We start from the raw sequence: 21,989 nt of genomic DNA on the forward strand, positions 1-21,989 counted from the left end.
GATACAAACACATGTTTTGGTTGGCTTTTGCAATCACATGTTTAAGCCAAATATGAAGTTTCAATTTTCGTTTCAAGTATATTTCAAGTGTATAAGATTCTTTGTTTAATCTCCAACTCAACCCATTTATCTCCTCGAATGAAACATAGAATTATCCCTCCATTATTTTTAAGCAATTTTATAAAATAATCAGAAGATAATTATGTACTTGTTTATATCATTGAACTAGTTCCCATTAGCTTTTAATCATTTGCATTATTTTACTAAAATCAATGTTACTAGTAATTAAATGAAACTTCCTTAATTCCAAGAGCATCTCCCATTATTCAAATCATTAGAATGATACTTATCAACTTTCAAATAAGTAATTTACCATTTCCTTAAATCGGTATTAGCGATAATCATATCGATAAAAACTCCATTGCATAACTTAATTATCAATTAAATTAAATTTATTTATAATTAATTAAATTAATTAATAATTATATAACTATATTATTAACTCAATGATTATTATCAAGTGAGAAGACTCTCTTTTACCCTATAGTTATCTTGTTTAAATAGTTGATTCAATTAAAGTATAATCCCCATAATATTTTGAAATCAACTTTTCTAAAATCAACTAAGGTAAATGTTTGAATAACTTAAATCGTTAAGATTATAATTAATAATATCTCAATGATTTAATTCTGAAATCATCATCATGATAAAATGAGTTCATTTCCATTAAACACTTCCCATTAAATTCGGCCTCCATTAAATTAAATTATTCATTGATTTCCAATAAATCAATTTGCAATTCTAAAGACCCCAATAATATTGATAAGAATAATTAAAAACTTCAATTTAAAACATTCCCTATTAATTAGCCTTAATTTAATTAAGCTAATTATTAAATTCTAAAAATAACACTATGTTAACATCTCTCCTCTTTTAATAATAATTAACAATTTATTATTAATTAGTACTTTATTTTAAACATTGTTATTATAATACATTATATATTAAATATCATAACATATATTACAATTAATTAATAACCATAGATACATATGATTAATTAAAAATATATTATTAAAAACTTAATAAAATTAAAAATTTACAATATATAAAAAAAGGAGGCATTTAAAAGTTTTTGAGAGATTATAAATTGATGGATGGCTTATTAAAGGTCGTGCTGCTATTAAACCAGGTCATGCAGCCTCTGCTATCTCAGGCATGCTGTCGCAAGTACCTGTGCAGTAGACGGCTATCGACGCCAACAAGAGAGAGGGGGTTGTGGGCATGTCCCACCCTCCTCATTAAAATATTATATATTTTTTAATTTATTTTTTATAAACAATGTTTTTACATTAAACGTTTTCCCAAATAAGATATATTATTACTATTATTATTTATTTTATTTTATTAAGATTTTACCAAAACAATGTTTCAACCATTTATATATATAATATCATTTGATAATATAATTTGATAGAAAAAACTACTATCAACCATTCCAAATTCACATTTTAGAATTTTCTTTAAAATTATTTGATAGGAAAATTCAATTAACATTCGAATTCCTAAATAAAAATTTCCTTTTAAAACTCGAACCCTTCTTGAATCTAATCTCTCCATTTCATTTTAATTCAAACCCAAACCTGATTTAAAAACTAATTTCTTTCATCAATGGAACGAGGGTTTTCTAATTGAGTTTTTCCTTGATTTCTTCACACAAAGAAAGAATCAACATGCATACCAAAATTCCACAATATAAAACATTCATCACAAGAATTATCCAAACAGTCATTTAGCAGACATGATGAAGACATGAGAGAAACACACATATTTAAAATATGTGAGAATCACAAGTGTCTAAATGGACATTGATGCTAATTGCTACACCCCAAAAAATTGTAGAGAAAATTCGTCCTCTTAGAAACTCCTCCTTTTCGAAAATTCCTTCCTTCTCCAAAATTTGCAGCACAAGCACACACTAGGCCAACGAGTATGATCAATATGAATGCTCACTATTATACAAAGCATGTAAAAGCATGTAGAAGCATGTAGAAGCATAGGAGCATGTCCATACACACTAAGAGAGCCTGTATATAAAGGCCTCTAAGATGCATCTAGAATGTGTCTAGAAAGAACTAGGAGATAAGCATGACAACTAAGCACATATCTTCCACAATAAGAAGATAAATATGATGAGGTGTCTAGAATTTTGTATACACCATGTGCTGAAATAATGTGCTAACTCCTAAGTGTAGACAACATGTGCATAATTAGAGTCCAAACTCCTATGTTGTCAACATGTCAACTCACAAGGATTTGCATACTCCTATGTGAATAAGTATTAAAATAATGCACATTAATTAATTAATTAAATTCCTTTATTTAATATTCACTTGACTCCTTTTTAAATTATTATTAATTTTAAATCTCATGCTCTTATCATGTGGTCATGAAATTTTTAATAAATTAATTTCTTTTCCACTTCTAATTTATTTCTAAACATTAATTAATAAAATATTTATTAACTTAAATAATAATATTACTTAGCATTTATTTAAAAATGAACTCTAAATATATTATTATTAAATTAAATAAATATTATCACATTCCAAATTCAAATTTATAACTTTTATCTTCAAATTTAATTCTTTTTATTTAATTAATTTTCCAATTAATAAAATATTAAAATATCATATTAATTTTCCATTAAATTAACTCATTAATTAAATCTTTTAATTAGAATTAATTAATAGAAAAATACACCAAAGACTCATAAAGTAAAATATGAAAACCCATCATAGAAAAACACATACAAAATCAAACTAAGGGGTTATAATCATGAATTACATCATCCGACGCATTCAGAGGGTACTTGACTCAGATACTTGTCCAAATTTTCAATCAGAACAAATGGCCTAAGGGTTTAGGATTTGGACTCAAGAATTTATATCCCCTCTCTTACCATTAAGATAATGCGATAGGGTACACTCATCCTGGAAATTCAGGGAAGTCAATACCTAGTACTTGCAACCTACATAAAATCCATGCATGTACATACACAATATATACTAAGCTAAACAGGCAATGGTAGGAAGTGGTGCATCATGTAGATCTCGACTAGTAGGTGACTACAACTCCCTTCTTTAACCACATTAGAAATGCCATACATAAAGAAAACAAATATGCACAATATACACATGCAATATGGAGTAAGTATCCATAAGAAAACACATGTGATAATAAACCATCTAACTATTCATCATCAATAACTAAAATCATTTGAATAATCATCACACATACATGAGATATAGAGTACCAAATTATCTCATCATATAATAAACTGAATCTAAAACAATATCTGATAATCTCAAAATAATGTCACTAATAATCATTAACATAAAACTGTCCTAAAAGAGTTCGGCAACAATAGAAAAATGAAAACCAAGGCAGGCACTACATTTGTGGTCATTCTATACCTAGGCAATACAATATGGATGCAACTATTTATATCTCTTCAGCTTTAACTTCATGACCATTGTTTCTGACACTATATTGTCACTACTACCACCAACAATGACTACACCACAACACTTATCTTCACATTTTTACCTTGTGTGAAACATGCTCCTCCTTTTATCAGGTTTATTCTTGCCACTCAACAAGACTCTTCTATTAATTAGGACTTCTCCTCTTTCGTCATCTTCACAATATAATGATTTGGAATCTTTATCAACATGTATAACTCTTGCTTGACCTTCAATTCTCCTATCTATCATTCCTTGGTGTTACAAACAGTCAAATGCCCTATTCCCTTCTTCGCTATAGTGAAAACAAGTTACATAAAATCCTTCACTACCATATCCTTTCCCTCTTCACCTTCCTCTATGATCTTTATTATTCTAATCATGGAAATGATTGGAATCATTTTCCCTCAGGTTCTAATTTCTACTACTAGCCTCATCCTTCTTCTTTGGATCTTCATTTTGGCCTCCATAAGACCATCTTCCAGATCTTCCACCACAACCTTTACCACTATTCTTATTATCATACTCCTTGTTACGATTTTCCTCAACTCTTAGGGAAGATGTGTATGCCTCTTCAATATTGTTTATTAGAACCAGACTCAATTCCTCTTGAATGCTTGGCCTCAACCCATTAAGGTAATGGGAAAATTTCTCCTTGTTAGTTTTTTCATGGCCTCTTTCGATGATAACTCAATGGATCTCCTCGGTATACTTCTAAACAAATTCCCCACTTGCTTCAAACCTTGCATTTTTTTTAGCAAATCAAGATGATCATAATCCATGAGAATGAATTATTGCTTCAATTTAGCTATCATCTAGTCTCATATTGTATGAACGTCAAACTTAGGTATTTTTCCAATCTTGGAGATGGCCTTAAAAATCCTCTCTTCTTCTAGATTCAGAACTGCCTCTTCTTCAGTATTTTCTTCTTCTTCTCCTTCATCCTCACTTTCATCTCTTATGAGAAGATTTATTCCTCTTCACATTTTTCTTTCAATGCTTTTATCTATCATTGGAGGGCACTAAAACCCTTAGGTGTAATACCTATGACTCTTCCACCATGCTCTCTTTGTGGAGGCATTTTTTGCTTTCACTAAAATCCTAATGCAAATTTCCTCACAATAGGCAATCTATCTACATGTTCAATCCAAACCACACACCAAGTATAAATTGCCTCATATTCAAAAATCTATTTACACACTCAAGAAATCCTATTTTGATACCACTTGAAGAAGGGTGCTTCCCTTAATATCACAAATACAAAATAGAAAGAAATAAATAACATCAATTTGCAAGAATAGAATATGGACTTCTTATTATCACCATAAATGCAAAATTACCTAGTTTTCAAATAGAATTTTCAAATTCACATGGGAATATTCCTTATAATAGTTTATAGAGCATAGTTGTGAACTAGCATGAAGAGTTGTCCTAAACAATCTATGAGCCTTCCTTATAAAGGCAATTTTACACCACCTAGGAAGATTCAAGACATCAAACCCTAAACACTAATGCTAACCAACCTTGAAATTACATATAGAGCTAGTTCAAATAAATTATGACATTTATTTTGGGAGTTTTGGTTTTCCCAACTTTGGAAGACCTTAACTTGAAAAATGTTTCTCTGATTGGCTATTATAACCCCATTCCAAAATCCTCAGCTTCTTATCTATAGGGCTTGACTCGTGTAAGCTCAAATCAACCCCATTTTTGGAGCTCATTCAGGGCCTCTAAGGCCTTCAAAACTGAGCCTGAGTTTTTACTACCAAAATTACACACCAAAAATCCATAACAACTTTAGGAATACTCATTATATGGCACTAAACCTCAACTAGCAAGTTGATATATCACAAATGAACCTCCATTTATGAAATTAGGACACTTGGAGCTCATATGACTAACTTACTAAGTATCGAGCCTCTAGAAACAACAATTTTACACTAAGACAACCCTTATTCATGAAACATAAATGAAATATCTTTGGGTGATGCAATATTTCTCATTCAATACCCAAAATGGATGATTTAATGGACTATTTGAGAGGGACAAGGCATTTTACAAAATAATAATTTGAAAAGTGGATACCATCACACCAGAATTCAAGAAGGGGATAAATAGAAAATAACAATAAAGTTAAAAGATGGGTTGTATGTGTGGCTAGTCATGCCACTTGGATTAAAAATTAGACCCAACACTTTCATGAGATTAATGAATAAAGTGTTTAAGTTCTATCATAGTAACTTCTTGATTTTATATCTTTATGTTATTTTATATTTTAGTAAAGCCAAGGAAGAATATTTGAAGCATATTGGGGTTGTATTACAAAAAGTGAAAGAAGAAAATGGTGAAGCTCAAAAGGTCTAATTTCATGAGAGGAATTATTTTATTTTGGATTTACAGTTTTAGAAGAAGGGTTAAATACAAATGCTAAATATATGAAATTCATTGACAAGTAGCCATCTACAAAAGGTGTGTTTGAAACCTAAAGTTTTCATGTGTCTACAAGATTCTATAGGAAGTTCATAAGATATTTTAGTGGAATATGTGCTCCCATAATGGAAAAAATAAAGTGAGCAGAGAAACAATTCAAGTGAATAGTAGAGGAAAAAAAAAAGAGGTTTTACTTGTTGAATAATAAAGGAATAAATTAGTCAATGTTATCATTGCCAAGCTTTAGAAAATTGTTCCAATTTCACTATGATGCAAGTAGAAAAAAATATGAGTTCTCAATCAAGAAGTAAAACCAATATCATATTTCATCAACAATTTGAGTGAATAAGAAAGGAAATATTTTGTATATGGTCAATAATATTATTCAAATGTGTAAACACTCAATCAAGGGAGACATTATGTGATGCAAGATCATCTAATGGTGTTAGTCAAATCACAAATCACCCAAAAGTATGTGTAGTAATAGTTAATTTTTGATGTTTTTGTATTTATGGATACCCATTTGGGAACATTCAAAACTCCAACTTCCAAATTTCCACTACTACTTTTATTGCTTGGTTTTGGAAATTTTAGTTCAACATTAAAAATGTAGGAAAATTGAGCTATTTTGTAGAAGGTCATAATATAAAGAATTAGAGGTTGTGAGTTCAAGAGAAGTGGTAATAGGAATTTTAGTCAAACTAGAAATAGAATCAGGTCAAAATATATCACCATTTGAAAGTTGTTGTTGTTTTAGGTTTTAAGGACCTCCTAAAAAACCTTTGGAGTAGCACTAAATGGTCTTGTACAACCCTAAAAGGGGAGATTATCATAGGAATTCCATATAAATGTAGACAATTCCTAGATATTTTTGACAGTTTAAATAATTTATCAATTGGAGTCCTAGATCAAGAGTTATTCTTCGTGAAATTTGGGCCACTTTTTCAAGAACTACCTATTTTAAAACCTAATCCTAATTTGAATTTAAGATCTTTTGTTTTGGTTCCCAACTTCCGAATTTAATCCTTGTCTCCAAAACTAAAATAGGATATACAAGGCTCATCTTGGTGATGTAAAGGCAGGTTTTGGAGAAGGTGCATTGAGAAAGGTTTTTGTTCAAGATTTGATAATATTATAGCCCATAGGGATTACAGTTGGGTTTATTTATATTTTAATAAATATAATGGATTCTTATATCAAATAATAGAATTTTTTTATAACTAGTGTGTTCATTTGTATCTCAAATTGTGCCTCATCAATTTTTTTAGCAAAGGAGTTTATGCTATATAAAATAATCATACATGTTGTAGTTCATTGATTTTTTTAATGATATTTTCTTAGTAGATTGTGTAAGAATTTTTTCATCAATATTTTAGATCATAATTCATGATCTATAATATCCTAATTATGGATCATAGAGTGTGATTGATATTATGGATCACGGATTATGATCTTAAATATCGATGAAAATATTCTTGCACAATCTACCCATAAAATCTCATATATAAATGATAAATCCAATAGAGTCGTTGATGTATAGTAATATAAGTTTTTTTTATTAAATGAGCTAAAAGTGGATACTGGTAGATTTAATTCTTTGAGTGGGTTGTATTAACAAGATCCAAATATTCAAGAAGCTTAAACAATGGGTAACAATTCAATTGGAGTAGATCAAATTCTATGGATAGAGTATTTTTATTCAAGAAAGTTTTGAATTCAAAGGAAAGAAGTTGTACATAGCTCAAGGTTCCATGAGAGACAATTCAATAAGAGATAAGCATAGTGGTGGATTCAGGAGACATTTAGATTTGATAAAACCATCTAGCTCTCATGATTGAGGGTTATTATTAGCTAGTTATTGGAATTGATGTGAATAAGATGATTATAAGGGTGTAGAATATGTTAACATGTGAAGAGGTAAAGTAGAGCACATGGTTATATCAACAAGAAAAACTATAGAAACATGTTAGTATGGATTTTATTTTGAGTTTTCCAAGAACACAATGATAGTATGATTCATTTTTTCAATTATTTGACATGTTCTATAAAAATAAATCATTTTATTCACTATAAAAAGACTAGATGCTCTTTCTATGTCGCCAATATTTTCAAAGATGTATCTTTATTGCATAATTTGCCTAAAATTATTGTTTTAAATTGTGTTACATTGTTGAACAAGTTAGCTATGCAATTGGATTTATGTCTAACACACCATACAAATGAATGGATAGACTGAATTTGTAAATAAAATTTTTTATAATTCATTGTAGTATTTGGTTGGTGACAAACTAAATCAGTTCGATTTTATATTTCTAGAGCAAAATTTTTCCTACAATAATTCAATCAATAGAAGCACAATAAATATTCCATTTAGTTTTATTGATGGATACAACCTAAGGGGTATAGATGAACTAAGCAATAATGCATATCTAGTGAAGATGATTATTTTAGCTAAGGATTTTGAAGAATGTATAAGGGATTTCGATGAAGAGGGAAAGGAAAAATTGAAGAAGAACATCCTACAAGTAAAAGAACTATGTTTGTATGCATAGAATAGAGCATGACTTCATATTGGTAAATTGGTATGGGTTCATCGGATTAAATTAATTTTTTCATAGGGAACCTATAATACATTAAATTCAAGAAGATGGGTCTATTAAATTGGGGTTGATGTTGTACCAAAAGATTGATCTATCAATGCCCAACACAACCCCTCAACCTATAGTATATAGGAGGAAATTAAGCCCTTGTCACAAATCCTGAGGGGAGGGCTCAACAAATTTCCAGCAAGATCCTCGTAGGATCTTGAGGTAGTTTTTATCTAATGCCAAAAAAATTAACCTTCCAAGGGATATTGTTATCTCAATTATATTCAATTTCATAGATTTGAACAAATATGGGGAGAGACTAGTAAAAAAATACATATATCAACCAAAATAGATAATTAATTAGCACAAATTAATTAATTTCTTGAAAATAAATATAATAAGGTAGGTTCTATTATTGATTTAAGTATTGCAATAGTAACATGACAAGGAAAAGAGTGCATTTAGTATTTCATTTGATGGAAGGATAAACCAATCCTGAAAACATCACATTTGATAGAAAGTGAGAAGTATAAGTATAGAATTCTAGATCTATATTGGCCCAAATGATCATGTTTTCAGCATCATGAAATATTTATCTTCGTAGGTGTCTTATGGAGGAGCATCCATGTATTGTGCAATCCTCTTTACAAATAAATATTTTTAGAGTTAGATATAGTTATAATTTTAATTTTGATTGGATTTAGTCAAAGCATTCATGAGTTATTTGGAGAAATTAGAAGGTTTTCTAGGGCTATTTAGATTTATTTAGAATTGTCAAGAGTGATTCAAAGACATCAATAGGTTTTCTGGAGCTATTAGGAGGTAGTCCAGCATAAAAAAATAATTAAAACAGAAAAATAGAAAAATAGTTTTTGAATTTAATTTTTTTTTTTTTATAATGGATTTCCTTCCAAATTTGTAATTTGAATTCAAATTTGGAATGATTGTTCATATTTATCATTAGGTATATGTTTTTCAGTTTAACTAAAATTGAGTTATTTTTTGAGGCAAAATATTTCTTCATGTTTTATAGGTTGTAATTGAAATTTCTAAATGTTATCGAACTCAAATGTTTTTTGTAATTTATTTATGTGTTTATATCTAGTGTTCTTGATGCATGTATAGAAGTATATGTAAGAACAACCACTCCATAAACTCAAATAGCAAGATGGAAAAATGACCCAAAAGTAAAAGAAGTTTGGTAATAAAATTTTTTCACACCAAAAAAGCTTAAATAAAACTTATTAAGGTAAACAAATTATGGAAACTTTTTAAATATGGTTCCTAATAGTATGTGTTAGCTAGGTATCCATGTAAAAAATATATGATACTAAAAATTTAAAAAATGAAAGAAAAATATATATAAATATATTGAAGCATGTATACATTAGGGAAGGACTCAAGAAAACCTCACAAGGAGAAATTTCTTCACCCCAAGAATCAATCACAAGTCAAGATAACGAGTTAATGTCAAAGGCTTATTTAATATATATACAACTTAATTTTTTCTTAGAAAATAATACAAGTTCCATCTATAACATGAGCTATCAAATGAAGTATTTTTTGATTTTAATATGTGTAGACTATTGATGCTCTGCTAAGTCACGTTGAATGTATATGTTTCTTTAAATTATCACACCATAGAATAACAAGTTAATATGGAGGAAATGTAAACGTTGTTATGAACCAAAAAAGCCAAATAACTTTTTATCTAGAAAGAATTCACCTTCATGCTTATACTTGGTAATTGATAATATAATAAATATATTTTTATTGAAAAATCATGATCTAAATATCAATGGAGATAATATTAAAAAATAAATAAAAATTTAATAATCAACACTCTTATCCCAATCTATGTTAGTGAATCCCATAATCGAAGAACCTATTGATATATGATGAATAGATCAAAACATTAACTTCCCCAATTATACCTTATGATATAGTTGGTTTCCTTCTTGTAAATCTTATAATAATTATAGAGAAAAAAGATATGAGACTAACTATAAAGGAAATATAAAGATGACTATGTACTAAGTATAAAATAATAGTAACCAAGTACTAATATATGTAGCATCAACTCTAGGTTTAGTGTAATTGATATGCATTGCAACAAATGATCAAAATAGAGTGTGTGTACACATGTAGTTACTTTATTTTACACAAAATTATGACATGAGAATATATACAATTTTAGGTATTTTTATTAAATGCAAGTTGTTGCAAGATACCACAATATTCTATAATCATGATTTAGAAAGAAATATGGTGGTTACTATAAATTTTGGATATTATGTGGTTGACCATTTTCAAAGCCCTTACAATCTAATATTTTTTGTGTTGGTTTTGTGTGTTATACCTCCACTTTGTGGCTCATGATTGAGGAAAGTATATATGCCACTAGTGGATCTTGGTAAATAGTTATGATTTTGGTGTATGTTTTGTTGAATTGTCAAGGTTGGGGGACAACCTATGATTGTGTCGTAGTGGTGAGTGAGGCTCTAAAAATGTGTGATGAATTTATTTGTAACTACCCTTTCAATAAAATCATCAAATAAAAAATAATAAAATAATATAAGGTTTGGTTGGCTTAGAATGACTATTTCTACATTGTTAAATGTTCATTTGTGGTGCTACAAATGAAAAGAAACATTATAAGGGTGTGTAGGCTTTAGAAGTTCTTAATATCCTCTAGTTGCTTCTAAAACACCACATATTTCATTGGAATATTAGCAAATGTTGATTGATATAAAACTAGATGTTGTAAGATTAGTTTAGAATATAGCTCAAGAATGCTAAACTAGATGAAAATGATATCATGAACCCTATACATCAAACAAAAAGAATAGATCAACACATTTTAAAAATATTTTTCACATTTGGCTAAAATTCTCTTTTTACATGGTCCTCATGGGAACATAGTTACTTGGAGGACTCACTATTTTTATTTCAATTAGGTAGCAATCACATATGGTTTCTCATTAATGGCCCATAAACTATGCTTCATGATTTCTCATTAGTATAAATAAGTTATATATTGGAATTTTTAAATATTTATATCTAATGATAAGCTGTAATTTCATATTTGTTGTTAAATATCTTCTCATTTAATCTTAGATCATGTGTATATAGTGGCAAATAGATTCTCAAAAATTTTCTACTATTGTAGATTACAACAAACAATAGAAATGGAGAATAACCCAATAAAGAGAAAAAAAATGAGCTTCTTATTATCGCTGCAAATGTGGAATTCCATAATTACAATATGTAAACCCACATGTGTGTCTTCCTTATAGCAAACTGTAAGATAGAGATGGAACTATCACCCAAAATGGCCCTAGATAACTTTTGAGCCTTTCCTATATAGGCACTTTTAACCACTTGGGAAGGTTCTAGACACTAATCCCTAACCCATGAGGCCCACCAACCTCATATTATATTATTCCATTACACTTTATTATATATGATCGACTCAAGATAATTTTAAAATTACATTTTCTGATGGGTCTACATCTAGAGACCATAACTACAAAACCATTGACACGATGGGTTATTATAACCCCATTCTAGAATATTCAACTATCAATCTACAATTGCTAGTTGTGCAAGCATCTACTAGTCAATGTTTTACCTAATTTTGGAGCCATTTAGGCCTTCATTGTTGGACCTAAATTTTGGATAGCCAAAATTCATACCAAAAAACTATAATAACTACACCAATACATATGATATGACAATAAAACTCATCTGGCAAGCTGATATATCAAAGACAAACCTCCATACATGAGATTAGAAAAATCAGAGAACATAATACCAACTTACTAAAATTAGCAAGATCCCACAAATAAAAAACTCTGTAGAGGAATAACCCTTATTAAAAACACAAAAACTAGAAAACTTGAAATAGAAATATTTTTGGGTAATGCAAGACTGCCTTTACACCCAGGGTCATTTGAGAAGTGATCCTGTCACATCTCAGATAGTTAGAGGAAAACCATAATGGTCAACCTCCTCATGTGCTAGCCATGATGAATCCTCCATTGACCTCCCTTTCCATTTGACTAGAAACTCCTCATATGTTATGTTCCTTGTGCTTCTTCCCACACAACTTTTCAATATCTCCTCAATCTTATGTGTAGCTGAAGTAGATGCTAGAATACTCCACTATGCTTCTACAACTTCATCTCCATCACCTCCCTCATTTTTTGTAAACACTAGTAAAATATTTAGTTCAGTGGGTAACTATACCTTGTAAGAATATCTAGAATCATTCTTTTTCACTATCTTCCATGGTCCAAACTGCTTCATTTTCACCTTATTATATGTATCCACTAGAAATCACTCCTTCCTGAAATGAACCATGACTTCATTACCAATCTAAAATTCCTTATACCTCCTTTTCATATCCACCTTAGCCTTATACTATGTTTTCATCTTTGTAATGTGCTTCCTCACCTCCTCATGGATGTTCTTCAAATGTTTAGCAAAATATTTTGCTTCAGCACAACTTATTTCTTCATTATCCAACTACCTCAATTTAGAAGCATTTCTAGGATTGCTCCCATATACAATCTGGAATGGTGATTTACCAGTACTCCTATTGACAAAATTATTATATGCAAATTCTTTATGTGGTGAAATCAGATCCCATCCTTTTGGCTTATCTCCAACTAAACATCTCAATAAATTCCAATAACTCTAATTTACAACTTTTGTTTGTCCATCAGTATTTGGATGATGTGATAAAGTAAAATTCAAGTTTGTCTTTAATTTATTCCACAATGTACACCATAAATACCCAACAAACTTAGTATCTTGATCTAAAACTATACTCTTTGGAAGACCATGTAGTCTCACCACTTCTTTGAAAAATAAGTTTGCCACATTAACAATGTCACTAGTCTTCTTACAAGGAATGAAATGTACCATTTTTAAAAATCTATCAACCACAAAAACTTCTTTGAGTCCATGGTAAACCAAGAACAAAATCCATGCTAACATCTTCCCACAGCTTCTGAGGTACAGTTAATGGCTAATACAACCCCATATTTTTCTTTGCTCCTTTCTCCAAGTGACATACTTTGCAACACTACACAAACTTCTTCACATCATGTTGTAACTATGACCAATAGTAATTCTTAGCAACCAAAGCTTCCAGGCAATCCTCTAGTATGCTTCTACTTGATGAGATTTTTTCTCATGGAACTTTTGAGAATGCACAACTGACTTCCCTTGAACAACCTACCATCTTGGATTATGAGATTTAACCATTTTATCCTATCAAGTGTAACAGGTTTTGTACAAGCTTTCCAACCCTCACCAAAATCAGGATCCTTCAGATACAAATTTTTGAAATCCTTGAACCCAACCACCTCAATCTGCATTTCTATCAACAAAACTTATCTTCTACTAAGAGCATCTACAACTATATTAGACTTCTCATTCCTATATTTTGAAACAAATCTATAAATCTATGAAAATGCAATGCACTTCAAATGCCTTGGATTCAATTTTCCTTGACTATATAAATATTGCAAACCTTGATGATCACTATACAAAATAAACTCCTTAGGAAGAAGATAGTGTATCTACTTCTTCAATGCCTGAACTATACCTTAAAATTCCTTATCATAAATAAAATACTTTTTTTTTGGCATCATTCCATTTCTAACTAAAATAAGAAATGTGTCTATCTTCTTGGCTCAAAAAAACTCCTATTGCAATACCACTAGCGTCATAATCTACTTTAAAAACCTTACTGGAATCTGGAAGAGCTAAAATAGGTTGCTCTATAAATTTATGTTTCAATAGATTAAAACTCTTATTTGCACCTACAGTCTACTTAAATACTTTCCTATCTCTTGTCATTGTTTTAATCAAAGGTCCACAAATACTGCTAAAGCCTAAGATAATTTTTCTATAAAAACTAGCCAACCCATGAAAAGGTCTTGCCTCTATTGCACTCCTTAGAGTAGGTCATTCAGGGTGTGAGGCCTCACCCTGACCCATCTTAGCATAGTTGATGCATTATTATTTTGATACTCATGACTCGATATGTTGAGACACTATCAGATACACTGTATTTTATTATGATATTTTATGTTGTGTGATGTTCTACTTTTAGATCTTTAATTATGTTATTTAATGTTTTAGGAACATGTATGCTGATGAAGTAGTGTAGAAAGTGAATGTAGAATGAACACATTGATTATGCAATTTTAGTGGTTAAGTATATGAGTAGATGAGAGATAAAAAGTTAATTTATTGAAAGATTATGTTCTGAGTTATGTGATTTCCCTGATAAGTTTTATATGTATGTATGTATATGCATGTGATTTTCTTGAGCTACTGATGTGTGCAATGAGTGCATGATATTTTAGCCAAAAAATCTAATGGAGAAATGAAATTGAACCCTATCTACCATTTCTAGAAACCAAGGTTGAGTATAAAAAAAAATGCAAACCTCGTTCTTCATATTTTATTAGTATTGTGGATTGAATGAATGTATCATTTTGTAATCCTTAAGTGTTAATGTTTTGTAACAGTGACTTTTCAGTGTTGCTTGACACTTGTGAATTATATATGCATTCCAACATGATAGTTAGGGTTAATCGAGTAATCTAAAGATCTAAGTTGGACTAGGTTAGTGACCTTTCTACTAATCAGTTAGTAATTCAAATTAATTACCCTAATCAAGATTAGTGAGGAATCTGCATTTTTGAAGGTTGTTAGAAAGTCCTAAAATTTTTCAAGCTTTTGATAGGTCCCTAATTAATTCTAAAGGCCAATATCATGAAATCTAAGTACCTAGAGGGTATGGGTATGGGTTGGGGGCATTTTCCACCCCCTTAGCCCCTTTTGTTAACTTTAATGGTCACTCAAATATCCCATTTTTTCTTTATTGCCAAAATTGAATGTTTTCATAATGAGTTGGATAATTTTAACTCCATTTTGAGGTTAGCCTTATGAATAGTTGGGTTAGAAGACTCTAGAACATTTAGGCAAGTGGGGGAGTTATTGCATTTTTGGAGTTGGTTGAGTTAGTGTCTTATTTAGAGACAAATTTGAGAGGGTTTGAGTGTTCACCCAACCTATAGTTTTAGAGAGTAATTCAAGATTAAAGGAGAAGGAGAGGAAAGGAAGCTCATCTCAAATTTGTTCAATTGTCATAACCTTATTGTAAAGGTAGGATTCCCTCAGTTCATGTTGTTCATATTTTGTTTCATGCCTAAATTATTTTATTGCATATGTATGTTCTTGTGTGTGTTGAGTATGTTTGGGTGCAATTGAAATAGGTTTTCTTAAATGTTTTTCTTTTTTTTTTTTTTGAATTTTCAAAGGGATTATATGGGTTCTATTGACATTACTTACTCTTGGATAGGGCAGAAGTGGCCATGTATGGGAGGAAGTCTTTAGTTGGACTCTAACAGTGTAGAGTCTCTTCTCAAGATGAGAAGAGGGAGAAAGGGTAGGGTGTTATGGGCCTCTACTCATCAGCACAAACCATGTTTTGAGTTTTGGAATGTAAGAATGGAAGAATGGAAGTTCTTGAATTTTTAGCCCCAAAAGGGCACCTGTTATGGTGGTGTCTGATATCTCCTATTGGAAAAATCCACCTTCTCCCTAGTCTATTCAAAATCAAACCTGTTGTATAAACTAGGATGGGAGTGAATGTTTGATTGTGTCTTCATGTTATGAATGGTTGTCTCCCTGTTAGTTTTTGTTCTCTCCATGGTCACCTTGATGTATTGCAAAATTTGTAATGGATCCCCTGTTAAGGGTCAAGAAGAAAATTCAAAATTGTTAATGGATTTCAAATATGTTGGGAGTTTTTCCCTTAAGGTAATAATCTTGTGTAAAAATGTTATTTTTTAAAGTTATTGTTGAAATGGTAATGATGTCGAGTTTTCTTCCTGGTTCTTTCCCGACAGAGCCTTTGAATTAGGAGGTTCAATAAAAAATGATTGAGTAATATCCTTGCTTATGATATTTTTAGTTCAATTTAGTTTTTTTGTAGATTACTTGAAAATTAGATGTAATGATGTTTCACTCTTTCTGCAGCATTCTTATGTTTCATAATCATACTCATTTGATTTGGATTAATTAGATAAAATAATGATAAATAATCATGCAATTTAAGATTCAAAATAGGTTAAAGAAAATTTAATGTTGTGATTGGAACTTCAATTTACTTTTGTGATTATTAAGAGATATAATAATCTTACATTAAGGTTTAGAAAATATCTAAACTCGATGATTATAATCAACATTAAAGAGAAAAAAACATATTCCCCCTTGGTTAGATAGATATGTTGCAAAATTCCAACAACTAGAAGAAATGAATTTTCATCCCCTTAAACTTGAAAACACAAACTTTATTCAAAAATCCATACTTCGAAAAAATATGGACTTGAAAAAAAAATACACTCCCAAGAGCAAAAATGCTCACTAGATTTTGTATGGGGAAAAGGTTAATTATCTTCCTTGCAACATAGAATCTAAAAGATTCCTCAAATATCCTTTATTTGAACTTATTAAATATTATTTACTTAAAATAAAAAGAAAATAAAACAAAAATATATATATTAAAACAAATATCCTAAAAGTCCCAACTACAAAACTTTATGTCATAAATCCTTACCATGTTTGGTGCTAGCAAGATTGTCTAAAACAAAAAGCTTTTAAGGGGGATGACATCACCTATGCACCCCATTTAAGTTCGCAGCCCTATGAGACCACATGACATGACCATTTCATTTGAATGGGAAATTAAGTGCAGGTTTCTTCTAAGTTTTAACTCTCTTTTTTTTGTTTATTCTTTTTGCCTCCCTCTTAGCCAACGTAAATCCTCAATGAAGACCTTTTTGGGGCTGCATTTTAACCTGGGTCAGCCTGGGGACAAGTTGGGGCTTGTGCCCGCGTGGGGTAAGCATATGGTTAGAATGTAGGCAGCCAAGGTTAAGTGGGTTTGGGGTTTGGTTAGGTTAGCAAGTATTTTACATAAAGTTTTTTTTTTAAAGTTAGTTAAGTTTTATGTTTGATTATGTAATTTAATGTTTTAAATATTAGTTAATAAGTATTTGTAGATAGTTAGTTTTAGTTAAGTTAAGATATTTTTTAGGATATGATATTAATTATATTTATTTTAGTGTTAGTTAAAGGTTATTTAGTATATTATAGTTAGTTTGTAATTCTATATTTTAGTTTTAGTTAGTTTTAAGTAATTTTAATTATTATGTTTTTGTATATTAGTCATTTAGTATATTTTATTAGGATAATTAATGTTAGATTTTTAATAGTGTTTACATTTTATTTGAAATTAATTTGCTATGTTCTTTTTTCTATTATTTAGTTAGTAACTTTGTTAATCAAAAGAGTATTGGAAATTTGTAGGATTTGTGTTAGTTTGAAATTAGTTTAGTGTTAGTTGTAGTAATTATTATTTAGTTTGACTTAAGATTTATATGATTATTATTTTGTATTATTTTTATTTATGGGATAACTATAAAGAGGATGAATTGATTTAAAATAATGTAGAATTTTTGTTTATGATTTAATTAACTATATTGATTACTTAATATTAGCCTTGATTTAAAAGATGTTGTTTATATTGGATTTAATAAAGTTTTTTTTTTGAATGTTAGGTGATTATATTATTTAGTTAGTCCTTTAGTTTTCAATGTTTCAAAAAAGTTTGATATATCTTTATTTTTATTTAAATCATTATTTGAATTATTTTAAATATATTGCTTTAGAATTAAGGTAAGTAATGAAACAAACATTGAAATCAATAACGAATGTTGAAATTTAACGATATATTCCTACTCATGATTATAAACTTAATTGGGATGCCAGGACATTGTTAGAAGAACCCATATTTGTCTTTAATGTACCTATACTTTAATTTGTGAAAACAAACATATCAAACTTAGTGGATTTAATTAAATTTTTTAATAAAAAATTACGTGTGTTTTTGCCCTATATTTTGGGCATAACATTTTGGTATCAGAGCTCATGTTTCAACACTAGGAACCTAAAACCATTATTCTTCTAAAACTTAACCTAAACTTCAAATTGTGTAGGATACCTCCTTTCACACGAAGCAACTAACAAGGCAGAGGTCATAAGGCGAGAGGTGGTAGCGTGGAATAAGAGGATGGACCACCACCTCCACCACTAACACCACCTCCACCACCACCACCACAGAACCTAAATCAAGATATTTTGGATGCCCTTCAGACATTGATTGGAGTAGTTCAACAAAGGCTACCACCTATAGTATAGATAGGGTAGCAGATTCTTGAAGAGGAAGCATAAGGACTTGAAGGAGGCAAGCCTATTGGCAAAGAGAGTAGTAGGAGTCCCCCACCGAGGTAGGTAGAGGGACAAGGTGAGCATGAGGGTGAGTCGATACATCAAAGAGGACCACCACTCAATAGACCTCCTAGACATGTAGGAGATGATATTAGAGAGTTGATATGACTCCAACCACCATTCTATATCGGTTCCACTAAGGGAATAGTAATAGAGGCTTTGTTAGAGAATCTACAGTAGTGCTTTGGATTATGCCCTTATGGGAGTAATCTGAAGGCATGTTTAGCAGTCCATCAGCTGAGGGGTGATGCATCCAATTAGTGGCATCAGGAGGAGACTATAGGAGGAGTGAGGATGGATACCCTCTCATGGGAGTCAATTATGGAGAGATTTTGGAAGTGGTACCTTTTTTAGCACTTTAAACAGAAGCAGATAGAGGAATTTCATTCTCTATATCAAAGGGGTGTCACAGTAGCTCAGTATGAGAGTAGGTTTCTCGAGCTCCTTCCATATGTTTAATACATGAAGGATGAGAAATTGCAAGTACATCACTTCATCATTAGACCAAATTTCTCACTCTAGGGTATAGTCTATTTGGCCTTCCATACCACCTTCAGATAAGTAGTTGAGATAGCACGAGTTGTTGAGGATACTCAGGGTAGACATGAGTCATGGGATCAGTCTCAAAACTAAAACTCTGCCTAGCAAAAATGCCCTTGGAAAGGGAATTAGAACTATGTAGCAGGGTCCTCTAAGGTCCAATAGTCTTAGTTGTAGAAACCACAACAACAAAAACAAAAAAAACCCTTATAAGGTTATCAGGGCTCCAAGCCCAAGCAGTGGTAGTCACAGGGTCCCAAATAGGATCAGAAGGTACAAGTGCCACAGTCACAGTCAGTGAAGACTCAGTAGTCTTCTAGGGGTGGATACAATGGATCTAGTAGGTCAAGAGGCCCACAATAGTCTAGATCATAGGGTGTACAATCGTATACCCAAGGGTCATGCTATACTTGTGGTGGCATGGGTCATATAGCTAGAGAGTGTCCACAGGGACAATCATCTAATGCTCAAAGAGGGGCTTTTTCAAAGTCAACAATTGGTGATATGGGTAGATCCCATAGAGTTTTTGCAGTGGTTGACAACTACTAGCTAATCATTAGGCCATATTTATCGAGGCTACATGTATAATACAGGGTAGTATGGTTGTTGTTTTATTTGATTTCAAAGCTACTGACTCTTTTATATCTCCATATGTAGTGGATCATTGCAAGCTATGGGCAGTTAGATAGGATGTCAGTTGGGAAGTAGAGTTAGCCTCAGGAGCTAGAGTGTTAGTTAGTTCCATGGTGCATAATTTATAGATGTAGATTGGAGGCATGACCACAATGTTTGATCTATGCATTACCCCTCTAGGTTCTTATGATGTTGTCCTTGGCATGGATTGGATTTATGCCCACAATGCCAAGATGGATTGTCAACATAAGAGGGTAGAATGTATGGATGAGTTTGGGATCTCTAGAGTGATCTTCAGGGTAAAGAGACCAATATCCCTTTGTATGATTTTTGCAATGCAACTTAGATAGTGCATGCAAAAGGGATGTCAATTATTTGCTATCACTATTAGTGATAGAGAGGAAGATTCAAAGGGAGAGACATCACTCAACAATTTTCCAATCCTATAGGAGTTTGCAGATGTGTTTCCTTCAGAGCTCCCTAGTTTTCCTCCACCTAGAGGAGTGGACTTTCACATACATCTTTTGCCAAGAGCTTAGCCAGTATTGAGAGCACCATACATGATGACTACTCATGAGCTCAGTGAACTAAAGACTCAGTTGGAGGAATTCTTAGAGAAAGGGCATATTCGACCTAGTGTGTCACCTTGGGGTACACCAATTATCTTTGTAAAGAAGAAATACGGATCACTAAGGTTGTGTATTGATTATTAGAAATTAAACAAAGTAACCATCAAGAACTGATACCCACTTCCTAGGATTGATGATCTATTTGATCAGTTATAGGGTTTCAAGGTATTTTCAAAGATTGATCTGAAGTCGAGTTATCATCAGTTGAGGATTGTAGGTAGTGATATCCCCAAAAGTACATTCTGTATGAGGTATGGTCACTACGACTTCACCGTGGTACCATTTGGCCTCATGAATGCCCTAGCTATATTCATGAGCCTCATGAATGGAGTATTCTATACCTTTTTGGATATGTTTGTGGTCATTTTTTTTTATGACATTCTAATATATTCTCCTGATGAGAAGGAACACGAAGAGAACTTGAGACAAGTATTGAAAAAGTTGAGAGAGAATCAGTTGTATGGCAGCTTGTTGAAATGTGCATTCTATAGACTTGAGATACATCATTTGGGTCATGTCATTTCAGGTGATGGTGTCTCAGTAGACCCATCGAAGATTAGGGCCATCATGGATTGCCCAGCACCCACCAGTGTCACAGAAGTGAAGAGCTTTATGGGACTAGCAGGATATTATTGATGCTTCATTGTGGAATTCTCTAGATTGGCACACCCAATCACATATCTTTAGAAAAAGGGGAAGAAATATGAGTGGACATAAAAGTGGGATAGAGCTTTTCAAGAGCTCAAGAGAGCCCTCATGAGTGCATCGATTCTTGCAGTACCAAATCCTTTTGCAAATTTTGTGTTGTGCACAGATGCATCTTTGGATGGTATATGGGCAATCCTTATGCAGGATGGATGACCTATTTCCTTTGAATCTAGGAAGTTAAAAACTCATGAACTTAATTACTCTACTCACGATCTAGAGCTTGTAGCAATTTTTTATGCTTTAGTGACGTGGTGACACTTCCTTTTAGGTCATAGATTCAAACTCCATTCTGACCACCAGAGCTTGTAGTACATATTTACTCAACTAAACCTTAATGCTAGGCAAAGAAGGTGGATGGAGTTCCTTTGTGAGTATATTTTGATGTTCATTACATCAAGGGAAAGGAGAATTAGGTTTTGGAGGATGTGCTATGTATGTACATGATGGACCATCAAGTCAAATGGGAGGAATAATTACATCTTGTCAAGTTTTCCTATAACAATGGGCACCATTCCTCCATAGGTATGCCATCGTATGAAGCCTTGTATGGAAGATCCTACAAA

Source organism: Cupressus sempervirens, chromosome 7, assembly GCF_028749045.1.
Source record: "Cupressus sempervirens isolate cs-2001-9-10 chromosome 7, ASM2874904v1, whole genome shotgun sequence".
Taxonomy (NCBI): Eukaryota; Viridiplantae; Streptophyta; class Pinopsida; order Cupressales; family Cupressaceae; genus Cupressus; species Cupressus sempervirens.